This window comes from Lepisosteus platostomus, unplaced genomic scaffold, assembly GCF_059453375.1.
Source record: "Lepisosteus platostomus isolate fLepPlt1 unplaced genomic scaffold, fLepPlt1.hap1 Scaffold_32_H1, whole genome shotgun sequence".
Lineage (NCBI taxonomy): Eukaryota > Metazoa > Chordata > Actinopteri > Semionotiformes > Lepisosteidae > Lepisosteus > Lepisosteus platostomus.
The window spans coordinates 209,575-230,853 of NW_028291660.1; the positions used below are offsets into that span (position 1 = coordinate 209,575).

General features: G+C 45.8%; 9 non-coding genes across 9 annotated transcripts; 3 read left to right on the top strand and 6 right to left on the bottom strand.

Moving 5' to 3' along the window:
* Positions 1–1,260: 1,260 nt before the first annotated feature.
* Positions 1,261–1,333, top strand: trnar-ucg (transfer RNA arginine (anticodon UCG)). Its single transcript has one exon. It is a non-coding gene; the product is annotated as a tRNA-Arg (tRNA).
* Positions 1,334–2,887: 1,554 nt separating this feature from the next.
* trnas-uga (transfer RNA serine (anticodon UGA)) lies at positions 2,888–2,969 on the bottom strand. Its single transcript has one exon. It is a non-coding gene; the product is annotated as a tRNA-Ser (tRNA).
* A 1,535-nt stretch (positions 2,970–4,504) lies between these two features.
* Positions 4,505–4,578, bottom strand: trnan-guu (transfer RNA asparagine (anticodon GUU)). Its single transcript has one exon. It is a non-coding gene; the product is annotated as a tRNA-Asn (tRNA).
* Positions 4,579–5,771: 1,193 nt separating this feature from the next.
* On the top strand, positions 5,772–5,844 carry trnar-ucg (transfer RNA arginine (anticodon UCG)). Its single transcript has one exon. It is a non-coding gene; the product is annotated as a tRNA-Arg (tRNA).
* Positions 5,845–7,398: 1,554 nt separating this feature from the next.
* trnas-uga (transfer RNA serine (anticodon UGA)) lies at positions 7,399–7,480 on the bottom strand. The gene has a single exon. It is a non-coding gene; the product is annotated as a tRNA-Ser (tRNA).
* A 6,653-nt stretch (positions 7,481–14,133) lies between these two features.
* trnan-guu (transfer RNA asparagine (anticodon GUU)) lies at positions 14,134–14,207 on the bottom strand. The gene has a single exon. It is a non-coding gene; the product is annotated as a tRNA-Asn (tRNA).
* A 2,679-nt stretch (positions 14,208–16,886) lies between these two features.
* Positions 16,887–16,959, top strand: trnar-ucg (transfer RNA arginine (anticodon UCG)). The gene has a single exon. It is a non-coding gene; the product is annotated as a tRNA-Arg (tRNA).
* Positions 16,960–18,409: 1,450 nt separating this feature from the next.
* Positions 18,410–18,491, bottom strand: trnas-uga (transfer RNA serine (anticodon UGA)). The gene has a single exon. It is a non-coding gene; the product is annotated as a tRNA-Ser (tRNA).
* A 1,539-nt stretch (positions 18,492–20,030) lies between these two features.
* trnan-auu (transfer RNA asparagine (anticodon AUU)) lies at positions 20,031–20,104 on the bottom strand. Its single transcript has one exon. It is a non-coding gene; the product is annotated as a tRNA-Asn (tRNA).
* Between the last annotated feature and the right edge of the window lie 1,175 nt (positions 20,105–21,279).

Below are 21,279 nucleotides of genomic sequence, written 5' to 3' on the forward strand. Positions count from 1 at the left end.
CATTGGAAAAACTGAGACACGCATACTGGAGGGGCTTGAACCACCAACTTTTCAGCACCACAGAGTCTGACAGTCTTTTGTGCACCCTACATTTGCAGGTTTATGGTCAAAGAAAACAATCACTTGCGCTTCTTGCAGCCGGCAATCTTTTTCCACTGACAACCAAGAAATGGATTTCATCTTTCACAAGCTGTATGGATTTCTTCAAAAACAAGTTATTCCAGAAAGGAAATGAATTCTTGCATTAAACTGAACCAAGCTGTACATGTTTGTCTGAAATGATACATTCGGCACAACAAGACACGGAGAGAGGCACCGCTGGTATTCAGACCCAGGATCGCCTGCTTACTAGGCGGGCACTTTAAGCCACTAGGGAACAGCGCCAGCGGAGCACCGCGCTTTTACAGACACTTGGACACATCTGCGTTCGGTGTGCACTTAACCTGCTCTCTGAGCCCGTTGCCTCCGTCCCATTTAATAGCAGAACTGACGCCAAGAGAAATGATGAGAAATGGCATTTATCGGGCACTTTTCATGTCCAAGGAGCTCAATGCCCTTGACACCTCCCCAAGGCGACAGAGCTGTGCATTCTTTGGCGACACCATTTTTTCTTTTGTTTAATTTCTATACTTATTGATAGAATAAAAACGATATGTCATGTACTGTAAGGGAAATGTCTCTTTTCATGGGGAAAGCTAGCACCAGCAAATGTTGTGTTTAGAAGAAGTGATTTAACATGACACGTGACCTAATTTACCGGAGCAAAAGCTCACCCAGCAAGCCCTGCTTTACTTCTACAGGAGAGAAGTACTGTAGAGTCTGCAAGATGTTCAGCTGGGTAGCTACGTCAGCATGCCTCGGCTGCAAAGGAACAAGTACTAGGTTTATTGCATGCTGAAAAGAGAAGAACGGAAACACAGCGTTTCGACTGTGAGGTCTTCTCACACCTGAAGAAGCCTCACACCTGTAAAAGGCTCCATGGTTTTCTTTCTTCTCTTTTCAACATGGAATACACCTATTGTCTGCAAGATGTGACAATTTCATGGTGTTTTGGAAGAAAACCTTTTTTCTTTGAATTCAAAATCAATCGGAATTTCAGCACAACACATCAACACTTTTTCTGTTTTAAGGAGATGATATTTTAAACCTGACAAAAATAGTAGGAAACACAAGTTTCTTGCTGTGAAAATTTAGATGGGGAAGTGTACTACTAGTAGCAGTGTAGAGCTCTCTGTGGTGGAGTGCAAGCGCATGTTCTATGGGCCAGTGGCGTAATGGATAACGCGTCTGACTTCGGATCAGAAGATTGGAGGTTCGAGTCCTGCCTGGCTCGTGAGGCTTTTAAACCTCTCAGGTTCCTAGGTAACAGGTTGCCGTCATGTATATGAACTATAGAAAAGCATTTGCCACAACCCGTAAATTAGCACGCAAGTGCGGGCTGGTGAACACAGAACTGTATGGAGATCATCTCCAGCTCCGAGCTCAATTGCAATGAAAAAACATGCAGAACAGAACTGGAGAGCAGCTGAATTTGTGCTCAGTAGGGTGGGGAGGACTCAGCATTGCTATTGTTCTAATTGGCATGAACTGCAGGGGATCTGAATCAGAACATGTCAGTCAGTTTGATCATTGCGTCAATATGTAGGCCACGTTAATACAGAATTATTACTTTGTCTGTCTCGTCTTTGTATATAGCTGAATGTCCCTGACAATTTCATGTTAGTTTTTAAGAACGACATTGGTGCAAATATATACATATATAGCATATAAGGAACACGTAAAAGTTTAGTCCATGCTGAAAAGATAAGAAAACCGCCACAACGTTTCATCTTGGAATAAATCTTTACTTGTTGTTTTGCAGCCTACCCATTCTGACCTAACTCCTCCCTTGAAATTCCCTAACAGATAAGGGTACGTAACGGCTCATGCGATGCTCAGTTGCAATTTGTCCCAAAACAAACAAGAACAGCAGCTGAGGGTTTGAGTTTGAACATGCACTGTATTAAAGCAGCTTTTATTTCCATTGATAAATGCTAGATATTCCTACAGAGATTCTCCAGGTGAGTAAGCGATTCCTGTTTCTGTTTCTATTTCTGTTTCATATATATATACAGTATATATATGTTACATGTGTCTCTGCAATAGTATAAATGTGTTATACACTATCAGGGGCTGCTTTTTTGTGCACCTCATCTACAACAAGGGTTTTTTTTTCATTTATGTTTGTGGACCTTCACCATTTGAGGAAGTGAGTTAGATAAGAAAGTTACAGGTATGGTGAGCAATGACTGACAAAGGCACGTACTGCGTATTCCTTACAGAAGTGTAAGCAATTTGTTCTAAAAAACACCGGCTAAAGTCCAACATCGTTAGCAATCTTATTACTTAAACAGAATTAACATCAATAAACTGTAAGGTGCTGGTACATGCGAGTAGATTTGATCTTCTATTAAACAAAAATGCAATTACAGCTCTAAAAAGGTCAACCTAGACTTCTGTAACAGATCTGTTCAGGTCATCGCTGTTTCTCTGACCTTGTGAGTCTTTGGAATTTTAAAAGTGTATTTTGCTTGCCTTTCATGTGGTCTGTGTACAAGTCACTGTGGCGTATGCGGTCCTAACCAGCCTTGCTATAGACGTGACGAGCCTCCGCTATGTTGCAATGGAGAACAGGTTCAGTACGGAGCTGCCGAGAAAATTCAGCTGGAAAGCTCGTTGCAGAAAAGCATCGTTATCTGTGTCTAGCGGCAAAGCGTCCATCGTGGGTGCTGAAGAATCGATTTCAGAGGCTGCGGGTCCAGGCGATTTAGAGTGTTAAAGGTCCCAGCGAAAACGAAACGGCGCTGGTCCTTTTACACGCACGCACGCAACCAAATGCAAAGGACGCCGTAGTCGGCAGGATTTGAACCTGCGCAGGGAGACCCCAACGGATTTCAAGTCCGTCACCTTAACCACTCGGCCACGACTACAGCGAGCGCCGCGGCCGCTGCCTTCTTGCTACAATCGAACAGGGAGTGCGAGGTGGCGGCGGCAGCGGAGGCAACTTTTTTCAAGTTCGCTCTCCGTTTAAGAAACCTTTTACGCCATACGTGCAAGCACACACACACACACCTCAGAGGACTTAAGGGTGGCTTCAAGTTGGAATGATAAAGTCTCCCCGTTCGGACATGAAAACAGAACGTTCTTAGACAGAAAGCAATCAACAACAGAGACATCTGGACGACGATTTTAGTCACTGCACTTTGAATAGCATTTTTACTCCAGTTACAGGAGATGCACCAATGGCCCTTGACCTACGCTCTTACCAATGCCTTGAACATTCAAACAAAACAGCCCTCAAGTCCTGCGGTTTAATATAACGCTGTTACGTGTCGAGGCAGTATTTGACTCTGTCCTACCGTTGAGACACGGGGCGTATATGGAAATGAACACATGCTACGGATCGTCTCTAATCGGTCCCTACAGTTGGAAGGCTCCTTGAAGCGTGCACCCCCATCATTCATCTTTGCGCATCTGTGAAAGGTAGACTCTTGAGCAATGTTTGAGCCAGCTCTAAGGCAACTAGTGCTATTGGACAGACACCTCTGGAAGATCCTAAGAGTCTCTTAACACCACTTCCAGCAGCAAGCTTAATTGTTCGCTGGAGGTCTCCCACCCAGGTACTGACCAGGCAAAGAATCACCACTACATTGAATGAGGAAGTTAATCCTGAAATCCAATTACATATCTCAAGGTAAGACAAATCCATAAGAACATGTCTTAGTATTACTTCGTTTACATTAGTATGGCACTGAGTTGGAGCTCCTCTTTAAGCTGTGGTTTAGTTTTGCATTCATGTGTTTCTAGAGCAGTTATTTATGGGGGTGGGTGGGTCTTTCACAGAGGCTCAGGACAAATCCCCCGCCTGAAAGTCTAATGTGTGCGTTCAGACAGTCACAGGTCAAGAGCCAGGCAGGAGGACAATGGACAGAAGAGCCAACGAACTAAAAATAAAAGAACAGATATGAAAAAGCCACCATCTTTTTCTTTTTGACATTTTCCGACTTTCATGTAAGCCAGGACAAAGTTGCTCGTAGCTACTTGTGGATTCAAATACTCTATCGAGTGCTTTGATGAGTTTTTGCAATTTGATTGTCGTCCTATCAGCCTGTTTCTGTTTTTTTTTTCAATCTTGGGATGGAAAGTATGAGGGAAATGATGGAGCAATCAATAACCGCTCCGGAAAAATGGCAGAATGAAATGGTCCATCACTAAGGACATTTGTGAAGCAGAGGAGTGACATCACCACAAAGGCGACACATTCTGCTGATGGTTTTGGTGAATAATGATTGAGGTGCGTTAAGAGAAAGGTAGCTGTGTCAGCATGCGTAGGCTGCAAACGATCAAGCAAAGGTTTACTCCATGCTGAAAAGAGAAGAAAAGAAGCACAACGTTTCGACTGTGGAGCCTTCTGCGCCATCTTCTTTAGCGGTGATGATGTTTACATTGGAAAAACTGAGACATGCGTCCCTGGGTGGGCTTGAACCACCAACCTTTCGGTTAACAGCCGAACGCGCTAACCGATTGCGCCACAGAGACTGATGGCCGCTTGTGCTCCCTACATTTGCAGGTTTATGGTCAAAGAAAACAATCACTTGCGCTTCTTGCAGCCGGCAATCTTTTTCCACTGACAACCAAGAAATGGATTTCATCTTTCACAAGCTGTATGGATTTCTTCAAAAACAAGTTATTCCAGAAAGGAAATGAATTCTTGCATTAAACTGAACCAAGCTGTACATGTTTGTCTGAAATGAGACATTCGGCACAACAAGACACGGAGAGAGGCACCGCTGGTATTCAGACCCAGGATCGCCTGCTTACTAGGCGGGCACTTTAAGCCACTAGGGAACAGCGCCAGCGGAGCACCGCGCTTTTACAGACACTTGGACACATCTGCGTTCGGTGTGCACTTAACCTGCTCTCTGAACCCGTTGCCTCCGTCCCATTTAATAGCAGAACTGACGCCAAGAGAAATGATGAGAAATGGCATTTATCGGGCACTTTTCATGTCCAAGGAGCTCAATGCCCTTGACACCTCCCCAAGGCGACAGAGCTGTGCATTCTTTGGCGACACCATTTTTTCTTTTGTTTAATTTCTATACTTATTGATAGAATAAAAACGATATGTCATGTACTGTAAGGGAAATGTCTCTTTTCATGGGGAAAGCTAGCACCAGCAAATGTTGTGTTTAGAAGAAGTGATTTAACATGACACGTGACCTAATTTACCGGAGCAAAAGCTCACCCAGCAAGCCCTGCTTTACTTCTACAGGAGAGAAGTACTGTAGAGTCTGCAAGATGTTCAGCTGGGTAGCTACGTCAGCATGCCTCGGCTGCAAAGGAACAAGTACTAGGTTTATTGCATGCTGAAAAGAGAAGAACGGAAACACAGCGTTTCGACTGTGAGGTCTTCTCACACCTGAAGAAGCCTCACACCTGTAAAAGGCTCCATGGTTTTCTTTCTTCTCTTTTCAACATGGAATACACCTATTGTCTGCAAGATGTGACAATTTCATGGTGTTTTGGATGAAAACCTTTTTTCTTTGAATTCAAAATCAATCGGAATTTCAGCACGACACATCAACACTTTTTCTGTTTTAAGGAGATGATATTTTAAACCTGATAAAAATAGTAGGAAACACAAGTTTCTTGCTGTGAAAATTTAGATGGGGAAGTGTACTACTAGTAGCAGTGTAGAGCTCTCTGTGGTGGAGTGCAAGCGCATGTTCTATGGGCCAGTGGCGTAATGGATAACGCATCTGACTTCGGATCAGAAGATTGGAGGTTCGAGTCCTGCCTGGCTCGTGAGGCTTTTAAACCTCTCAGGTTCCTCGGTAACAGGTTGCCGTCATGTATATGAACTATAGAAAAGCATTTGCCACAACCCGTAAATTAGCACGCAAGTGCGGGCTGGTGAACACAGAACTGTATGGAGATCATCTCCAGCTCCGAGCTCAATTGCAATGAAAAAACATGCAGAACAGAACTGGAGAGCAGCTGAATTTGTGCTCAGTAGGGTGGGGAGGACTCAGCATTGCTATTGTTCTAATTGGCATGAACTGCAGGGGATCTGAATCAGAACATGTCAGTTAGTTCGATCATTGCGTCAGTATGTAGGCCACGTTAATACAGAATTATTACTTTGTCTGTCTCGTCTTTGTATATAGCTGAATGTCCCTGACAATTTCATGTTAGTTTTTAAGAACGACATTGGTGCTAATATATACATATATAGCATATAAGGAACACGTAAAAGTTTAGTCCATGCTGAAAAGATAAGAAAACCGCCACAACGTTTCATCTTGGAATAAATCTTTACTTGTTGTTTTGCAGCCTACCCATTCTGACCTAACTCCTCCCTTGAAATTCCCTAACAGATAAGGGTACGTAACGGCTCATGCGATGCTCAGTTGCAATTTGTCCCAAAACAAACAAGAACAGCAGCTGAGGGTTTGAGTTTGAACATGCACTGTATTAAAGCAGCTTTTATTTCCATTGATAAATGCTAGATATTCCTACAGAGATTCTCCAGGTGAGTAAGCGATTCCTGTTTCTGTTTCTATTTCTGTTTCATATATATATACAGTATATATATGTTACATGTGTCTCTGCAATAGTATAAATGTGTTATACACTATCAGGGGCTGCTTTTTTGTGCACCTCATCTACAACAAGGGTTTTTTTTTCATTTATGTTTGTGGACCTTCACCATTTGAGGAAGTGAGTTAGATAAGAAAGTTACAGGTATGGTGAGCAATGACTGACAAAGGCACGTACTGCGTATTCCTTACAGAAGTGTAAGCAATTTGTTCTAAAAAACACCGGCTAAAGTCCAACATCGTTAGCAATCTTATTACTTAAACAGAATTAACATCAATAAACTGTAAGGTGCTGGTACATGCGAGTAGATTTGATCTTCTATTAAACAAAAATGCAATTACAGCTCTAAAAAGGTCAACCTAGACTTCTGTAACAGATCTGTTCAGGTCATCGCTGTTTCTCTGACCTTGTGAGTCTTTGGAATTTTAAAAGTGTATTTTGCTTGCCTTTCATGTGGTCTGTGTACAAGTCACTGTGGCGTATGCGGTCCTAACCAGCCTTGCTATAGACGTGACGAGCCTCCGCTATGTTGCAATGGAGAACAGGTTCAGTACGGAGCTGCCGAGAAAATTCAGCTGGAAAGCTCGTTGCAGAAAAGCATCGTTATCTGTGTCCAGCGGCAAAGCGTCCTTCGTGGGTGCTGAAGAATCGATTTCACAGGCTGCGGGTCCAGGCGATTTAGAGTGTTAAAGGTCCCAGCGAAAACGAAACGGCGCTGGTCCTTTTACACGCACGCACGCAACCAAATGCAAAGGACGCCGTAGTCGGCAGGATTTGAACCTGCGCGGGGAGACCCCAACGGATTTCAAGTCCGTCACCTTAAGCACTCGGCCACGACTACAGCGAGCGCCGCGGCCGCTGCCTTCTTGCTACAATCGAACAGGGAGTGCGAGGTGGCGGCGGCAGCGGAGGCAACTTTTTTCAAGTTCGCTCTCCGTTTAAGAAACCTTTTACGCCATACGTGCAAGCACACACACACACACCTCAGATGACTTAAGGGTGGCTTCAAGTTGGAATGATAAAGTCTCCCCGTTCGGACATGAAAACAGAACGTTCTTAGACAGAAAGCAATCAACAACGGAGACATGTGGACGACGATTTTAGTCACTGCACTTTGAATAGCATTTTTACTCCAGTTACAGGAGATGCACCAATGGCCCTTGACCTACGCTCTTACCAATGCCTTGAACATTCAAACAAAACAGCCCTCAAGTCCTGCGGTTATATATAATGCTGTTACGTGTCGAGGCAGTATTTGACTCTGTCCTACCGTTGAGACACTGTCAAGGAACCAATACGTGGAATAGGAGGATCCTTATGCGTGACCGGAATCCCACAGGACACAGAGTAGCAAAGGGACAATCCAAAAGACAAAATCCAAAGGCAGGGTCGATAAGGGAGTCAAAGGGTCCGGTAACGAGAGATAGTCAAAACAATTCAAAGGCAAAATCCAGAAGGCGAGGTCAAGAGGCAGAAGCAGAAGATTCGTAACGGGAGATCAGTCAAAAAGGTTAGGAAACACGCACTGGAGAATACTAAGATAGGCTTCTCAATAGTGAGCGTGGGAAGGTGTGCGAAGGGGGTTTAAATACTGAAAGGAAAGGGGTGTGATTGGATGATTGGTTAGGGAGTGAGAATTTGAGGAATCTGATGCATGTGAGAATGTGCTGGGTTCAATCAGGGATGAGATTGGGAAGCAGAGGTTCCGGGAATGTAACGTCGTTTGCGAGGGAGAGTGTGGGGCGTGACAGTACCCCCCCCTTTAGGGTCGGCTCCTGACGACCTCAGAGAGCGAGTACGAACAAAGTCATCAATGAGGCTGCGATCCAAAATATCTTTCTCCCAGACCCAGGAACGTTCCTCAGGACCATAGCCCTCCCAGTCGACTAGAAATTGTTGGCGACCTCGGAGCCAGCGGGCATCCAAGATCTTATTGACCGTGTAGGAAGGCAGACCATCGATGAGTCGTGGTGGGGGTGGAGGTGGCCGAGGCCGGGAGAGGGGGGATCTGTGGTAGGGTTTCAGGAGAGAGACGTGGAAGGAGGGGTGCACCCTGAGAGTTGGAGGAAGAGCAAGACGATAGGTTACAGGGGTGAGCTGGGAGAGGATGCGAAAAGGTCCAATAAAACGGGGTCCCAACTTATGTGAAGGCTGTCTAAGGGGTAAGTTTTTAGTAGACAGCCAGACAAACTGTCCTCGTCGTAGTCTGGGCACAGGTCGTCGATGACGGTCAGCGGTGGTCTTCTGCCGCAAGGAGGTCTTCAGGAGGGCGGATCTGGCTTGTCTCCAAATCCTCTTGAGGAAAGTGAGGCGCGTCTGGAGGCAGGGAATATCCGAATCAGGGATAGAGTCCGGGAGAAGAGAGGGTTGGTATCCCAGGGAGCAATAGAAGGGAGACATCCCAGTGGTGGAGGAAGAGAGAGAGTTATGAGCATACTCAGCCCAGGGGAGGAGAGAGACCCAGTCATCTTGAGAAGCAGAGACGTAAGATCGAAGGTAAGTAAGAAGGTCCTGGTTGGTTCTTTCCGTCAGTCCATTGGATTCAGGATGATAGCCAGACGTGAGAGATGTGGAAGTCCCGGGAGATTTGCAAAAAGTTCTCCAGAATCTTGAAATGAATTGAGGTCCTCGATCTGATACGATATCCTCAGGAATGCCGTGAAGTCTGAAGACATGAAGAATGAAGAGGTCAGCCATGTCTTGAGCAGATGGGAGGGCAGGAAGAGGAATGAAATGAGCCGACTTCGAGAATCTATCTACCACGACCATAATGGTAGTTTTGCCTTGACTCTCAGGAAGATCTGTAAGAAAATCCACTGAGATGTGGGACCAAGGTCTTCTAGGGGTTGGGAGTGGTTGGAGTAAACCGGGCTTCTTAAGACGGGAGGATTTGGACATGGCACAGATGGGACAGGCCTGCACGAACCCAGTAACATCAGTCCTCATAGAAGGCCACCAGAAATGTCTAGAGATGAATTCCAAGGAACGTTTGACACCGGGGTGACCTGCAAATAGTGAGTCATGACCCCAGCGAAGAACAGTGGAGCGTATGGTATCAGGAACAAAGAGTCTGTCTGGAGGACACTGGGGGGGAACGGTTTGGTTGTGAAGTGCACGTTTGATTTGGTTCTCCAGGTCCCATCTAATAGCAGCCACAATTCTCTCAGGGGGTATAATGGGTTCAGGAGGGTCCAAAAAGCCAGGAGGATCATGGAGGCGAGATAGGGCGTCAGCCTTTATGTTCTTGGATCCCGGTGTATAAGTAATAAAAAAATGGAACCTAGAAAAGAAAAGTGACCAGCGGGCCTGGCGTGGATTCAAACGTTTGGCAGTTTGTAGGTAAGAGAGATTCTTATGATCTGTAAGAATAGTAAAAGGGTGTAGGGCCCCCTCCAACCAGTGTCTCCATTCCTCCAGGGCGAGCTTGATAGCCAGTAGTTCTCGGTCTCCAACATCATAATTAGTCTCGGCCCGGGACAATTTTTTGGAGAAAAAGGCGCAGGGGTGGAGGATACCCTTCTCTCCATGACGTTGAGATAATATGGCACCGACTCCGTTGGCTGAGGCATCCACCTCAAGAATGAATGGAAGGTTGGGGTCTGGGTGACGGAGGAGGGGGGCTGTGGTGAACAGTCTCTTGAGATGAAGGAAAGCTTGGTCTGCCTCAGGAGTCCATTTCCCTTGATCATGACCTTTTCGGGTCAGGGCTGTAATGGGGGAGACGACAGAGCTGAAATTCCTAATAAAACGGCGGTAAAAATTGGAAAATCCCAGGAAACGTTGAATTTGTTTTAAATTCTGGGGGGTTGGCCAGTTTTGTATGGATTCAGTCTTGGCAGGGTCAATTTCAATGCCCAGGGGTGAGAGGATGTAGCCAAGGAAGTGGATTCTGGTAACATGGAAAGTACACTTTTCCAATTTGGCGTAGAGTTTGTTCTGAATCAAACGATGAAGAACCTCACGCACATGAGAGACATGTTCCTGGGGACTTCGGGAAAAGATCAGAATATCATCCAGGTATACCAGGACATATTTGTGCAAGATATCCCTAAAGATGTCATTCATGAACCCCTGAAAGACAGCAGGAGCATTAATCAGTCCAAACGGCATTACTTGGTATTCATAATGACCGTGGGTAGTAATGAATGCCGTCTTCCATTCGTCACCCTCCCGAATGCGGATCAAATTATACGCACCGCGGAGATCCAGTTTAGAAAAAATAGTGGCGCCCCGGAGTGATTCCAAAGCCGATGAAATCAGAGGAAGGGGATAACTGTTCTTGATAGTTATGTTATTCAGACCGCGATAATCAATGCAGGGTCTGAGAGAGCCGTCTTTCTTTTTAACAAAGAAGAAACCGGCGCAGGCAGGTGAGGAAGAGGGGCGGATGAAACCAGATTCCAAGGACTCCTGGATATAATCTTCCATAGCCTGAGTCTCCTCGTTGGAGAGTGAATAGACATGGCCCTTAGGGGGTAGAACCCCTGGAATTAGATCTATAGGACAGTCAGATGGGCGATGAGGCGGGAGGGATAGGGCCTTCTGTTTACTGAAGGCTAGGTGTAGATCCGAGTACTGGGAAGGGATATTGGGGAGGTTATCTTGAGATATGCAGGAGACGGAAACTTTCTGAGGAAGCTGACAACAATGCGAAAGGCAATGGGAACCCCAGGCTGTGAGTTCCCTTTGTGACCAGGAGATGTGTGGGTTGTGAATCCGTAACCACGGGAAACCAAGAACCAATGGGTGAGAAGGGGATTGAATGAGAAAGAACCGAATGACTTCCTGGTGGGTGGCGCCGATGCGAAGAGTGAGGGGAGGGGTCTGCCACTTCACCAGACCAGGGGAGAGGGGGGAGCCATCAAGAGTGAGGAGCCGAATGGGCTGGGTGACTGGCAACCGGGGAATATTCCAGGACGAAGCGAGTCCAGAGTCTAGGAAGTTCTCTTCGGAGCCCGAATCAACAAAAGCAGAGAGAGAGGTCTGTCCAGTAGTCCATGACAGGGTGGCTGGGAGAAAGAGTCCAGATCTGGGAGAGGAAGAAGTGACACTGGCCATAACAGCAGGTGGATAGGAGCAAGGAGGGCGACTGGGGCAGGCAGCTCGGAGGTGATCAGGGGAACCGCAGTAAAGGCAACGCCCCTCACGAAGTCGGCAATCTCTTTCCTCGGAGGTCAGTCTATGGAAGGAAGGCAGTTGGGAGGGTGTGGGAGGGGTCCGATTGTCCGACCTTCGCTGTTGCATCCTGAGCTCTAGTTCAGAAACTCGAGAAATGAAGGAGTCAAGTGATGGGAAGTCCAGGGGCAGGTGCACAACGTGATCCTTGAGTTCATCAGATAATCCAAGGCGGAAGTAGTGAATCAGGGCATTGTGATCCCAAGCGAGTTGAGCAGCCAGAAAACGGAATTCGGAAGAGTAGTCCTGAAAAGAGCGAGATCCTTGAGTAAGGGAAGTGAGGCGTGCAACAATGAGGTGGCGAGAGTGCAACTGCCCAAAGGCAGATTGTAGAGCTGTCTGAAAAAGGTGGAAGTTAGCAGTCTCAGGAGCGTTTCGAGAGAGGAGATGTCCAGCCCATTCCAGAGCTCGTCCAGAGAGGCAAGATACCATAAAAGCAATTCTTTCTCCATCGGTGGGGAAGCAGTCTGGACGGATGTGGAAAGCCATCTGACATTGAGTCACAAAGCCCTGACATCTGGAGGAGTCGCCATCAAATTTTTCCGGGAGGGGAGGGGGTAGAAGATTAGTTTGTGTTTGAAGCAGGGGTGCAGGGGCAGGAGCTGCAGGTGGGGGAGACGGCGGAAGTGCAAAGTGGTCAGCTAGTTGCTGGACTGCAGTAGTTAGCAGGTCCAGGTTCCGGGAGTGTTCAAGGAGAATAGAAAGTTGACTCTGGTCCGCTGGATCCATTTTAATATGGCTCACTATTCTGTCAAGGAACCAATACGTGGAATAGGAGGATCCTTATGCGTGACCGGAATCCCACAGGACACAGAGTAGCAAAGGGACAATCCAAAAGACAAAATCCAAAGGCAGGGTCGATAAGGGAGGCAAAGGGTCCGGTAACGAGAGATAGTCAAAACAATTCAAAGGCAAAATCCAGAAGGCGAGGTCAAGAGGCAGAAGCAGAAGATTCGTAACGGGAGATCAGTCAAAAAGGTTAGGAAACACGCACTGGAGAATACTAAGATAGGCTTCTCAATAGTGAGCGTGGGAAGGTGTGCGAAGGGGGTTTAAATACTGAAAGGAAAGGGGTGTGATTGGATGATTGGTTAGGGAGTGAGAATTTGAGGAATCTGATGCATGTGAGAATGTGCTGGGTTCAATCAGGGATGAGATTGGGAAGCAGAGGTTCCGGGAATGTAACGTCGTTTGCGAGGGAGAGTGTGGGGCGTGACAGACACGGGGCGTATATGGAAACGAACACATGCTACGGATCGTCTCTAATCGGTCCCTACAGTTGGAAGGCTCCTTGAAGCGTGCACCCCCATCATTCATCTTTGCGCATCTGTGAAAGGTAGACTCTTGAGCAATGTTTGAGCCAGCTCTAAGGCAACTAGTGCTATTGGACAGACACCTCTGGAAGATCCTAAGAGTCTCTTAACACCACTTCCAGCAGTAAGCTTAATTGTTCGCTGGAGGTCTCCCACCCAGGTACTGACCAGGCAAAGAATCACCAGTACATTGAATGAGGAAGTTAATCCTGAAATCCAATTACATATCTCAAGGTAAGACAAATCCATAAGAACATGTCTTAGTATTACTTCGTTTACATTAGTATGGCACTGAGTTGGAGCTCCTCTTTAAGCTGTGGTTTAGTTTTGCATTCATGTGTTTCTAGAGCAGTTATTTATGGGGGTGGGTGGGTCTTTCACAGAGGCTCAGGACAAATCCCCCGCCTGAAAGTCTAATGTGTGCGTTCAGACAGTCACAGGTCAAGAGCCAGGCAGGAGGACAATGGACAGATGAGCCAACGAACTAAAAATAAAAGAACAGATATGAAAAAGCCACCATCTTTTTCTTTTTGACATTTTCCGACTTTCATGCAAGCCAGGACAAAGTTGCTCGTAGCTACTTGTGGATTCAAATACTCTATCGAGTGCTTTGATGAGTTTTTGCAATTTGATTGTCGTCCTGTCAGCCTGTTTCTGTTTTTTTTTTTCAATCTAGGGATGGAAAGTATGAGGGAAATGATGGAGCAATCAATAACCGCTCCGGAAAAATGGCAGAAAGAAATGGTCCGTCACTAAGGACATTTGTGAAGCAGAGGAGTGACATCACCACAAAGGCGACACATTCTGCTGATGGTTTTGGTGAATAATGATTGAGGCGCGTTAAGAGAAAGGTAGCTGTGTCAGCATGCGTAGGCTGCAAAGGATCAAGCAAAGGTTTACTCCATGCTGAAAAGAGAAGAAAAGAAGCACAACGTTTCGACTGTGGAGCCTTCTGCGCCATCTTCTTTAGCGGTGATGATGTTTACATTGGAAAAACGGAGACATACGTCCCTGGGTGGGCTTGAACCACCAACCTTTCGGTTAACAGCCGAACGCGCTAACCGATTGTGCCACAGAGACTGACGGCCGCTTGTGCTCCCTACATTTGCAGGTTTATGGTCAAAGAAAACAATCACTTGCGCTTCTTGCAGCCGGCAATCTTTTTCCACTGACAACCAAGAAATGGATTTCATCTTTCACAAGCTGTATGGATTTCTTCAAAAACAAGTTATTCCAGAAAGGAAATGAATTCTTGCATTAAACTGAACCAAGCTGTACGTTTGTCTGAAATGAGACATTCGGCACAACAAGACACGGAGAGAGGCACCGCTGGTATTCAGACCCAGGATCGCCTGCTTACTAGGCGGGCACTTTAAGCCACTAGGGAACAGCGCCAGCGGAGCACCGCGCTTTTACAGACACTTGGACACATCTGCGTTCGGTGTGCACTTAACCTGCTCTCTGAGCCCGTTGCCTCCGTCCCATTTAATAGCAGAACTGACGCCAAGAGAAATGATGAGAAATGGCATTTATCGGGCACTTTTCATGTCCAAGGAGCTCAATGCCCTTGACACCTCCCCAAGGCGACAGAGCTGTGCATTCTTTGGCGACACCATTTTTTCTTTTGTTTAATTTCTATACTTATTGATAGAATAAAAACGATATGTCATGTACTGTAAGGGAAATGTCTCTTTTCATGGGGAAAGCTAGCACCAGCAAATGTTGTGTTTAGAAGAAGTGATTTAACATGACACGTGACCTAATTTACCGGAGCAAAAGCTCACCCAGCAAGCCCTGCTTTACTTCTACAGGAGAGAAGTACTGTAGAGTCTGCAAGATGTTCAGCTGGGTAGCTACGTCAGCATGCCTCGGCTGCAAAGGAACAAGTAATAGGTTTATTGCATGCTGATGTAGCGGCGAGGCTTATTAATAAGGCAGAATTAAGTGTTTCCGAGCTTCCCAAATGAGGCCCCATTTCTCTGTTCATCTCTGTGGTGCAGCCACAGAGAGACTATTCCCAGGGTGATTTAAGGTCCTAGGACAGCTCCCAAAGGGGGATGCACTTAGCTAAGCCTGGCTATCATGATCAATGGTCATCCATTGGCGCCTATCTGTCTAGGGAGTGCCAGTTGGACATCTGGACTGCATTACTAAGTGTCAGGAGTAAGTGACTCATATCTCACCTTGATCAACCAATCAGGGACTGGTAGGGCCGAGTAACCCACGTGGGACTCTGATGCCCATGGAACTTTCAGCCAATCAATGAGCTGTAGTTCCTCCAGGTAAAAACAGGCAACACAGAGAGCCTGAGAGATTCAGTGAGATTCAACAAGATTCAGAAGGGATTCTGGAGAGGATTCTGTGGACTGTTCTAAAGGGAATTCAAAGGAGAATTCCAGGGCAGGACGGCCCAGGAGCAGAAGGCTCCCAAGGGCAGGACATCCTCGCAGCGCGCCTCCTGACCATCCTGAGACTCAGCCCGGACAACCACGGAACGGCCAGTGTGTCTGAGTGCCAGAACTTTCCTTTGTTCTAAGAGTCTAGAGTGGAGGTTGCCAGAGAGTAACCAGCAGCAGGCCTCGTGAACAGGTCGGAACTGTGGAAAGCTGAATCACTATTCAGAACTAGCTCTTCATTAGGAACGAACCGGTCCTCTTCCTGACTTGCTGGGACCCACAGTCATCTTTTCTCCTGTGCACAAACTTTGCTAGTTAAAGCCAACACTAACTAGCCGGTCAGTGAGCATCAGCAGCGCACCGTCGCAAGCCGCACAGCACAGCCTGGCACTGAGCCAGAGAGCGCGGATTGGACAGCAACAGCCTGCAACTGTTTCTTTGTGCCCGCAGGAGATCTGAATCCCCAAAGATTGGATGAGTATTTAACTTCAATGCATTACAGCTCGAGAATTCAATTGTTATCCCAACCAGTTGATATCAATTTAATTCCTAAGAGTTATGTACTTGTTTGAGTATCTAATGTAGAAGTTATAACTAAGTTCATTTACGAAACGGTCTTAATGAATGATATACTGAACGTATGTCCTCTTGATATGTGTAACACTTCGTAACTGACTGAATATATACCTTTTGTATTCTGATAACCCTCTCGATAAGATCTGTTAGTTTTATATGCATATTCTATGTATTAATAAATGTATCCTCGTGTATTAGTACCTGTGTGTGTGCGTTGTTTGAGTTATGTCGCATGGTTGGACTCTAAAGCCATCAAAAGAATCAACTTTGTGATTTACTGCTACAATTAATAATTGTCTCAGTAAATGCCCAAACCCTACAGAACTGGTGCCTTCAGAGAGCCACTATGATTACATATTTGGCGTCCCTGAACCGGTTTTCTTACATATTTGGGGTCCCTGAACGGCTATGAATCACTACACTGAAAAGAGAAGAACGGAACCACAGCGTTTCGACTGTGAGGTCTTCTCACACCTGAAGAAGCCTCACACCTGTTAAAGGCTCCATGGTTTTCTTTCTTCTCTTTTCAACATGGAATACACCTATTGTCTGCAAGATGTGACAATTTCATGGTGTTTTGGAAGAAAACCTTTTTTCTTTGAATTCAAAATCAATCGGAATTTCAGCACGACACATCAACACTTTTTCTGTTTTAAGGAGATGATATTTTAAACCTGATAAAAATAGTAGGAAACACAAGTTTCTTGCTGTGAAAATTTAGATGGGGAAGTGTACTACTAGTAGCAGTGTAGAGCTCTCTGTGGTGGAGTGCAAGTGCATGTTCTATGGGCCAGTGGCGTAATGGATAACGCGTCTGACTTCGGATCAGAAGATTGTAGGTTCGAGTCCTGCCTGGCTCATGAGGCTTTTAAACCTCTCAGGTTCCTCGGTAACAGGTTGCCGTCATGTATATGAACTATAGAAAAGCATTTGCCACAACCCGTAAATTAGCACGCAAGTGCGGGCTAGTGAACACAGAACTGTATGGAGATCATCTCCAGCTCCGAGCTCAATTGCAATGAAAAAACATGCAGAACAGAACTGGAGAGCAGCTGAATTTGTGCTCGGTAGGGTGGGGAGGACTCAGCATTGCTATTGTTCTAATTGGCATGAACTGCAGGGGATCTGAATCAGAACATGTCAGTTAGTTCGATCATTGCGTCAATATGTAGGCCACGTTAATACAGAATTATTACTTTGTCTGTCTCGTCTTTGTATATAGCTGAATGTCCCTGACAATTTCATGTTAGTTTTTAAGAACGACATTGGTGCTAATAGATACACATATAGCATATAAGGAACACGTAAAAGTTTAGTCCATGCTGAAAAGATAAGAAAACCGCCACAACGTTTCATCTTGGAATAAATCTTTACTTGTTGTTTTGCAGCCTACCCATTCTGACCTAACTCCTCCCTTGAAATTCCCTAACAGATAAGGGTACGATAAATGCTAGATATTCCTACAGAGATTCTCCAGGTGAGTAAGCGATTCCTGTTTCTGTTTCTATTTCTGTTTCATATATATATATACAGTATATATATATATGTTACATGTGTCTCTGCAATAGTACAAATGTGTTATACACTATCAGGGGCTGCTTTTTTGTGCACCTCATCTACAACAAGGGTTTTTTTTTCATTTATGTTTGTGGACCTTCACCATTTGAGGAAGTGAGTTAGATAAGAAAGTTACAGGTATGGTGAGCAATGACTGACAAAGGCACGTACTGCGTATTCCTTACAGAAGTGTAAGCAATTTGTTCTAAAAAACACCGGCTAAAGTCCAACATCGTTAGCAATCTTATTACTTAAACAGAATTAACATCAATAAACTGTAAGGTGCTGGTACATGCGAGTAGATTTGATCTTCTATTAAACAAAAATGCAATTACAGCTCTAAAAAGGTCAACCTAGACTTCTGGAACAGATCTGTTCAGGTCATCGCTGTTCCTCTGACCTTGTGAGTCTTTGGAATTTTAAAAGTGTATTTTGCTTGCCTTTCATGTGGTCTGTGTACAAGTCACTGTGGCGTATGCGGTCCTACACAGCCTTGCTATAGACGTGACGAGCCTCCGCTATGTTGCAATGGAGAACAGGTTCAGTACGGAGCTGCCGAGAAAATTCAGCTGGAAAGCTCGTTGCAGAAAAGCATCGGTATCTGTGTCCAGCGGCAAAGCGTCCTTCGTGGGTGCTGAAGAATCGATTTCACAGGCTGCGGGTCCAGGCGATTTAGAGTGTTAAAGGTCCCAGCGAAAACGAAATGGCGCTGGTCCTTTTACACGCACGCACGCAACCAAATGCAAAGGACGCCGTAGTCGGCAGGATTTGAACCTGCGCAGGGAGACCCCAACGGATTTCAAGTCCGTCACCTTAAGCACTCGGCCACGACTACAGCGAGCGCCGCGGCCGCTGCCTTCTTGCTACAATCGAACAGGGAGTGCGAGGCGGCGGCGGCAGCGGAGGCAACTTTTTTCAAGTTCGCTCTCCGTTTAAGAAACCTTTTACGCCATACGTGCAAGCACACACACACACACACACCTCAGAGGACTTAAGGGTGGCTTCAAGTTGGAATGATAAAGTCTCCCCGTTCGGACATGAAAACAGAACGTTCTTAGACTGAAAGCAATCAACAACGGAGACATGTGGACGACGATTTTAGTCACTGCAGTTTGAATAGCATTTTTACTCCAGTTACAGGAGATGCACCAATGGCCCTTGACCTACGCTCTTACCAATGCCTTGAACATTCAAACAAAACAGCCCTCAAGTCCTGCGGTTTAATATAACGCTGTTACGTGTCGAGGCAGTATTTTTCTCTGTCCTACCGTTGAGACACGGGGCGTATATGGAAACGAACACATGCTACGGATCGTCTCTAATCGGTCCCTACAGTTGGAAGGCTCCTTGAAGCGTGCACCCCCATCATTCATCTTTGCGCATCTGTGAAAGGTAGACTCTTGAGCAATGTTTGAGCCAGCTCTAAGGCAACTAGTGCTATTGGACAGACACCTCTGGAAGATCCTAAGAGTCTCTTAACACCACTTCCAGCAGCAAGCTTAATTGTTCGCTGGAGGTCTCCCACCCAGGTACTGACCAGGCAAAGAATCACCAGTACATTGAATGAGGAAGTTAATCCTGAAATCCAATTACATATCTCAAGGTAAGACAAATCTATAAGAACATGTCTTAGTATTACTTCGTTTACATTAGTATGGCACTGAGTTGGAGCTCCTCTTTAAGCTGTGGTTTAGTTTTGCATTCATGTGTTTCTAGAGCAGTTATTTATGGGGGTGGGTGGGTCTTCCACAGAGGCTCAGGACAAATCCCCCGCCTGAAAGTCTAATGTGTGCGTTCAGACAGTCACAGGTCAAGAGCCAGGCAGGAGGACAATGGACAGAAGAGCCAACGAACTAAAAATAAAAGAACAGATATGAAAAAGCCACCATCTTTTTCTTTTTGACATTTTCCGACTTTCATGCAAGCCAGGACAAAGTTGCTCGTAGCTACTTGTGGATTCAAATACTCTATCGAGTGCTTTGATGAGTTTTTGCAATTTGATTGTCGTCCTATCAGCCTGTTTCTGTTTTTTTTTTCAATCTTGGGATGGAAAGTATGAGGGAAATGATGGAGCAATCAATAACCGCTCCGGAAAAATGGCAGAATGAAATGGTCCATCACTAAGGACATTTGTGAAGCAGAGGAGTGACATCACCACAAAGGCGACACATTCTGCTGATGGTTTTGGTGAATAATGATTGAGGCGCGTTAAGAGAAAGGTAGCTGTGTCAGCATGCGTAGGCTGCAAAGGATCAAGCAAAGGTTTACTCCATGCTGAAAAGAGAAGAAAAGAAGCACAACGTTTCGACTGTGGAGCCTTCTGCGCCATCTTCTTTAGCGGTGATGATGTTTACATTGGAAAAACTGAGATATGCGTCCCTGGGTGGGCTTGAACCACCAACCTTTCGGTTAATAGCCGAACGCGCTAACCGATTGTGCCACAGAGACTGACGGCCGCTTGTACTCCCTACATTTGCAGGTTTATGGTCAAAGAAAACAATCACTTGCGCTTCTTGCAGCCGGCAATCTTTTTCCACTGACAACCAAGAAATGGATTTCATCTTTCACAAGCTGTATGGATTTCTTCAAAAACAAGTTATTCCAGAAAGGAAATGAATTCTTGCATTAAACTGAACCAAGCTGTACGTTTGTCTGAAATGAGACATTCGGCACAACAAGACACGGAGAGAGGCACCGCTGGTATTCAGACCCAGGATCGCCTGCTTACTAGGCAGGCACTTTAAGCCACTAGGGAACAGCGCCAGCGGAGCACCGCGCTTTTACAGACACTTGGACACATCTGCGTTCGGTGTGCACTTAACCTGCTCTCTGAGCCCGTTGCCTCCGCCCCATTTAATAGCAGAACTGACGCCAAGAGAAATGATGAGAAATGGCATTTATCGGGCACTTTTCATGTCCAAGGAGCTCAATGCCCTTGACACCTCCCCAAGGCGACAGAGCTGTGCATTCTTTGGCGACACCATTTTTTCTTTTGTTTAATTTCTATACTTATTGATAGAATAAAAACGATATGTCATGTACTGTAAGGGAAATGTCTCTTTTCATGGGGAAAGCTAGCACCAGCAAATGTTGTGTTTAGAAGAAGTGATTTAACATGACACGTGACCTAATTTACCGGAGCAAAAGCTCACCCAGCAAGCCCTGCTTTACTTCTACAGGAGAGAAGTACTGTAGAGTCTGCAAGATGTTCAGCTGGGTAGCTACGTCAGCATGCCTCGGCTGCAAAGGAACAAGTAATAGGTTTATTGCATGCTGATGTAGCGGCGAGGCTTATTAATAAGGCAGAATTAAGTGTTTCCGAGCTTCCCAAATGAGGCCCCATTTCTCTGTTCATCTCTGTGGTGCAGCCACAGAGAGACTATTCCCAGGGTGATTTAAGGTCCTAGGACAGCTCCCAAAGGGGGATGCACTTAGCTAAGCCTGGCTATCATGATCAATGGTCATCCATTGGCGCCTATCTGTCTAGGGAGTGCCAGTTGGACATCTGGACTGCATTACTAAGTGTCAGGAGTAAGTGACTCATATCTCACCTTGATCAACCAATCAGGGACTGGTAGGGCCGAGTAACCCACGTGGGACTCTGATGCCCATGGAACTTTCAG